Source organism: Alligator mississippiensis, chromosome 13, assembly GCF_030867095.1.
Source record: "Alligator mississippiensis isolate rAllMis1 chromosome 13, rAllMis1, whole genome shotgun sequence".
NCBI lineage: Eukaryota > Metazoa > Chordata > Crocodylia > Alligatoridae > Alligator > Alligator mississippiensis.
In genome coordinates this window covers 5,826,157-5,832,371 of record NC_081836.1, presented here as the reverse complement: position 1 = coordinate 5,832,371, position 6,215 = coordinate 5,826,157, and positions in this window count along the sequence as shown.

Genomic DNA, 6,215 nt, shown 5'->3' with positions numbered 1-6,215 from the left:
AATGCCAGCTTGGACTTCCACAGTGCTTTGTGCGGAGGCACCCCCCTCCGCTCCCCCAAAGACCTTGATGAGTTTAGTACTCAAGATAAAAGCATTCTTGTTCATGCCAAGCATCCTGAACTGATTTCCTCCTGCCGAGAGCTTAAGATAACATTTATAATACTTCAAGGTAATATTAATCGGTGATAAAATGGTGTAAAACCATAAATCTGATGACCTGGATGTGATGCAGTCACCCAGACTGGAGACACAAGGAGAGGCAGCTTTGTCCTGCAGTCCTTACTCATGGAAGGGCTCCGACAGAAGCTGGATAGTACAGGACTTAACTGAGAATTAAAGGAGTCAGAGGGCTATGGTGGGAAACGGTGGGACTTGAACCAAATCGGTCTGAGAAGTGCTGCCTAAGTTGGAAATGGCTTTCTGCCAAAATCTTGCTTTGGGATTAGAACGAAAAGGATGAAGGTGGAATCCGTGTGAAATAGTCCCTGAGTCTGAAAGTGGCCTATATCCAACGGTGAGTCGGAGGCAAATTGAATAGAGCCGATGGCTCATGGCAGAGTGCTTGGATGAGCTGGAGCCGTCTTATTTGGGAGAAAGATTTTGCTCTTGGGACCGGTCGCAGGAGGAAGATTTTGTCCACGTGACCCTGTTGACCATGCAGTAAGCTTGTTTCACACTTGCTGGAGAGAGGTAGAGGGGGCGCTGCAGTATTTGCAGCATTGGAGCAATTGCACAACATGGGTGTTTCATTTACAGGGGGTTGCTGCCTCCAGAGTAGGGCAGCTATAAATATTCAAACCTCTTTCGCCCGCTGGGGTATGATGTACTGATACAGGATGGGAGCTGGGACCTAACTCAAAGTGGATGATACGATGAACTCCATGGCTTTTGAGGAAGAACTGTAGACACGTCTTCTCTGTTGAAATAGCGGCCTTTTTTCTTGGTTCCCGGCAAGAAAATCTGCCATGCAAATTCAGCTTCAGCAGAATCTGATTTCTTAGAGAAAGAAACTGAGCCCACTGGAGTCGAACAGGTTAGGACCAGGGCCCTTAATATTTAAAGGTTTTATTATGCCTGTAAACACTGCTGAGGGCCTTAAAATCTTCAGGAGGCTTTATGGACCGCACTCACTGAGACATGTAACAGACTGTCTCTAGGCACAGGGAAAAGTGTCACAAGGCTAATAGGCGAACTAATGCATGCAGTAAGTACTATGTGCTATGCATGCAGCATGCAGGCAGGCATGTACACAATATGTACTATGAACGTAGAATGCACACAGTGTACAGATGTGGTGTCCAGATGGACCAAGTGACACCCTGCCCGTGCACACAGAGGTACTGTGATTGCAAAGTGTTAAGAGCTAGAGAGCCTTGGATGATGGCCAGCACCTACAAATATCCCGTTAACACAGATGTGTTTGTCAAAGGAAAGGGTGTAATCATAGTTGTGGAGAGGTTGCCAGCGTGGTAGAGGTGAGGTACGCACTCATATCCAGATATAGCTAGTGCTTCTGTTTTACTGTGGCACCAGCCAGTCACAACCGGTATACTTCCTTGTCCTTGCTTCCCACTTTGATTTTGTATGACTTTGCCTATGATTATTAGTCATGCAGTATCACAGGTGTGCACGCACGTTTCCAGTGGTTCTACCCTCCGCTCCCACGAGTCTGCACAAGCCACCACCCCATGGAAATGGCAGCTATTATTTTATCTTATGACATCACACCACCAAAGTTGACTGCATAAGTGGAGGTGGCTCCTGGTAGGTTCCTCCCGGTGTTTCTACATTCAAACCACAGGAATGCATGGCTGTAAGGCAGTTGCTCTAAGCTGAACAAAGTCACATTAAACTAGTCACTGATTACATCATTTGCATGCTCATAGATGCAAACGAAGGTTGGGCAAATATGGGGGCGGGGAATTAATTGCAACTCTTGTAGAGACTAAATTGCTCCGACAAAGGAAATTTCCAAGGTCTAAATGAGTGCAAAATTGCACAAATAGCAAAATTAATGTACCCTATAAGGTTTGCTGGTTTAATAGCGCACAGAGGATAATAGAGAGGGAAGAAAGAGGTATGATTGTCTTACTGTAATAATGTAATAATAATCAAGGGCTATTGTCACAGAGTGGGCTGGCCCCTTTTAAATTATGGGGCACACTCACACGTGATTAACTTTGCAGGTGGTGTGATAAAGGACTAATGATGTCAAACTGTATTTATGTCTCAACGATAAATACATCCCAAAGGAAAGGAATGGGAAGGTTGCTACTGGCAGTTTCAGTGATACAACTGGCTGGTGAGTTAGTCTGCAGGTTTACTTAAGAATGGGGAAATTGAGGCAAGCAGGGTCAGATACTGAGTTTGGGGAGGTCCTGTTGTGACTGTTTACAGCCTATCAAAATAGTGTTGCTGAAATGGAGAAAATCACATATAGTTCATAGATTGTCAGGGGCTGGAAGGGACCTTGCAGATCATCCGGTCCAGACCCCCTGCTCTAGGCAGGATTTCCGAGCCTGTAAGGTTTTGAAGTGCCCTTTAGCGGTAATAAAATGCATGCTTTTTAAAATCTGTGCATGTAAATGTTGTAGGTAAAGGTAGCCATGGGGCCAAATCTTCAGCTGGTAAATGGTGCGATAGTTAGGCAATGCTCCCCACCCACTGTGACTGCCCATTGTTATTACTTCCTTTTCGTTAATCAGAGGACTGCTGTGACTCAGAGCACTGAGCACAGGACTGAATATCAAGAGATGTGCGTCTTCCTCGTGGTTCTTCTGCTGACTTATAGGCCACAAGCAAGCCAGGCAGTTGCTGCAAAATGATCTGAAATGTATATGAACTACAAGGTTCAGATTTCCCAGTTTAAAAAAAAAACAAACCCAGCCTTTTTTGATCAGAAACGGTATGCCGATGGACAATCTGGCTGGATGTTTGCAAAGTCACAAAATGCACCAACTTTACTGCAGCAAAGTATTGTGCCTAACTCTTTAAAGGTGACTAATACTTTTGGGGGGGGAGGTTCAACCTGAGACACTTTTTGATCTCCAGGCAGTGCAAGGATTCGATCTCTGAATATCAGGCTCCTGCGCTGAATCCATGCGCTCTGAATTACTGCTCTGTTCTGCAAATTGCCATGTCGGCGTTTGCTGGGGTTTTCCTCTTTGCCCCTGCCGTTCCTCTGAAAGGTGTGTTCACCACCCTGCGTCCAGGTCTCCCTGATGCATTCCAGCAACTGTAATAGGATAAGTGGGGACTAGCAGAAGAAGTAAACAGTCTCTGAACTTTCTCAGCCACTTGAACGATTTTCCACTGACTGAGCAAACTGCACGTCTGGTAAACTGATCCAATGCATCGAAGTGATTATCTTCCTCAGTCAAATTCTTCCTTTATCTGATACGGCAACTATGTCTGCAGACGAGTGGCCAGGGAGAGGCCTGTCTGCTGAAACTCTCTAGTTCCCTATAAACCGTGTCTTTCGCATTCAGTTCTCGTACGTGCACATGTGGAAGGGGTGGGCACCAGCTTGGTTTCCTTCTTTAAGAGCTGGCTTCAGAAGATTAAATAATGGTTTTTGGTAGAATCCACACACCAGTTAGGCTGTACTGGTGCTGATGGGTGCTGTGGTGATGACAGCTCCTTGGAACAGAGTTGATAATGCACTGGGCAGTCGCCATCAGCTACTCCCCATCTGTCCCTCTGCCCACAGCAGGGGCAATTATTTTGGGCAAAGGGCCACTTACCGAGTATCGGCAAGCCATCGAGGGCCGCATGACAGGCAGCCCAGGGCAGATAAATATTAATTTTCTAAATTTTTAGGGACCCTGCGGGCTGGATAGAATGGCCTGGCAGGCCACATCCAGCCCCCGGGCTGCATTTTGCCCACCCCCAAGGGTTCCCAGCTGTTCCAACACCAGTAGGGCTAACCTAGTATTTGTAACTTCACAAAATGTTCACCGTGTGTTTGGAGCAAGTCCAAAGAGCCTCTTCCTGTAGGAATTGTGAATCCAGGAAGAGCAGAAATCCCATAACCCAAAAGTGTGTAAGGGAGCAGAAAGGAAGTCTACAATGCTGACCCTTTCCCTTCAACCGTTGCCTCACTCTGGACTGCCTACTCGAGACTAGGAGCTGCTCCTGCATGACTTGTCACGCTATTGAGGGTGCTCACTTCCAGAACCTCATCCAGAGGGTTTTTTACAGATCACACATGATCTGTACTGTTGCAGCTACGTCTAAGCTGGAACGCAGCAGCCCTTTGTTTCCGTCTAGGACTACGCCCATGTTGAGACCACATGGGGGAATTCAGGGAGGAAGAAAGTAACATCAGAAGCGCTGTTTTCTGGGTTTGGGGGAAGGGCCTGAGAGTTGGGCAGCTTGGATTCAGCTTGAGGAAAGGAACAAATACTAGTTTCCAAACAGAGATTTGCAAAGAAGCACATTCATTGCAACTATATCCACAACTACAGATAAGCCTGTCCAGACTGAAGCTCATTGTTAGAACTTCAGACCCTCCGCTAGAAAAAGACGGACAGAATTGGATGCCCTTTAAGGTGGTTTTATGTTTTCTTAGTATATAAAAAAAAAAGCTGGCAGAAGAAATGTGCTATAAATCCAGGGGAAGAGAGGGAATGCAAGTAATTAACCATCAAGTGTCAGCCCTGTCATGCTAATAGGATCAGGACGACTTTTCATCCAAGCAGCAAATGAAATATTTATTTGCCTCTTCCCCAGTGACATGTTTACAGTAAAGCACGATGTATATAATTACTGATCACCAAGGAAAGCCGGAGAATGAGATTTGTCGAGCCCTCACGAGAATGTAATCCTAAAAATACTGGTAAATGAAAGTGAAAACTGATAGCTCTGGTAGAGGAAGTGGTTTCTCTGCATCTCAGAAGGAGAAGCGTGGTTCTTGAAGCCAAATCCAGGGAGGTCCATCTGAATCTTTCCATGCGATTCAGTATTTTGGATCACGCTTTTAGTCGTTAGTATTTGCGGTGACTGGAGAAATAGGATGTGCCAAGTGAAACTGGTCTGGCATTTATCACTGGTGTTTCTTAGACTGAGGCAAGGATGCTTGTGGGTGACCTCTTTTATTGGATCAGCTGCATGGCTGGGATCGAGTGAGAAAAGCATTCTTCGTCAGCTCGGAGGCCTGAAACTCAATGAGTTTCTTAAACTGTAAAATCACTGACGTGGGGACTGTGCATACTTCAGTTGTTCCTGCATGAAGCTGGTTGCAACGGAGCCTAGATCCTGCTAGAGAATTTTGAGCACTGCCGAAATATAAATGTTAAGTCATGCTGCCTGGATGGGCCGTTAGTTTTCAACGGGAACCCATAGTGCTTTATAAGCTGCACAAACTCGTGGAAAAACCGTGGGGCAGATTTTGCCAGTCCAGGCATGCTTCAGAGAGCGGAAAATATGGGGAATCATTGCAAAATTGGTCCCGTTTCTCAGTAAAGGGGACCAGGTGTTTGAAGTGCCTTTATAACTTCCCTCAGACTGAGCAGAACTGCTCCTTGCGGTTCAAGGACTCCAGGAAATGGCTGCTTTTCTGGACAAAGACAGTGAAGAGCCTTTAATTCTCTTAAGTACTCCTCTATAGACTTGGGGACAGGGCTTTTCAGTGTTTTAAAGGAAAACAGAAAAGCTGTCAAGCTGGTATGCCCACAATGCCAGCCCCTCCGCACGGGGTTTTCTCTACCGCATCTAGCACAGGGTCCGTGTCTGCACCAAGTGGCCCAGACGACGGTGCATTGAGGAAGGGATTCGTTTTCCCTTCTTCCCAGGCAGAAGGAAGGGCGCAGCGATAACACCCCAAGACAGAGGCAGAAGGGAGGGGGCAGAGACGAGGTCTTCCATGCAATGCCACACTCATAAAAGCTGCTCTTGAATCTCCGCCGCAGGCCCTTCCTTTCCGGCATTTTGGAGCGGACGGCGGGAAATTCAGGCCCCTTCTCGCTGTCTACACGTTCACGAACGCGCCGTAGTTACGACGCATAACCCAGCGCTAAACCAACCTGCCCCAGAGCCAGCGCACAGGTGTGAGGGTTTGTGTTGGATGTCAGCGGTGCAGTACTTAGTAGTAGGGTCAGGGGTGGGGGGGTTTCAGTCATTAACTGCCCAGTGACCTGTTAGCACGGGTTCTGCCCTGCACAGTGTAGACACAACCAGGAGGGGCAGCATCAAGAAGCTTCTTGCCCTGCTGGCAG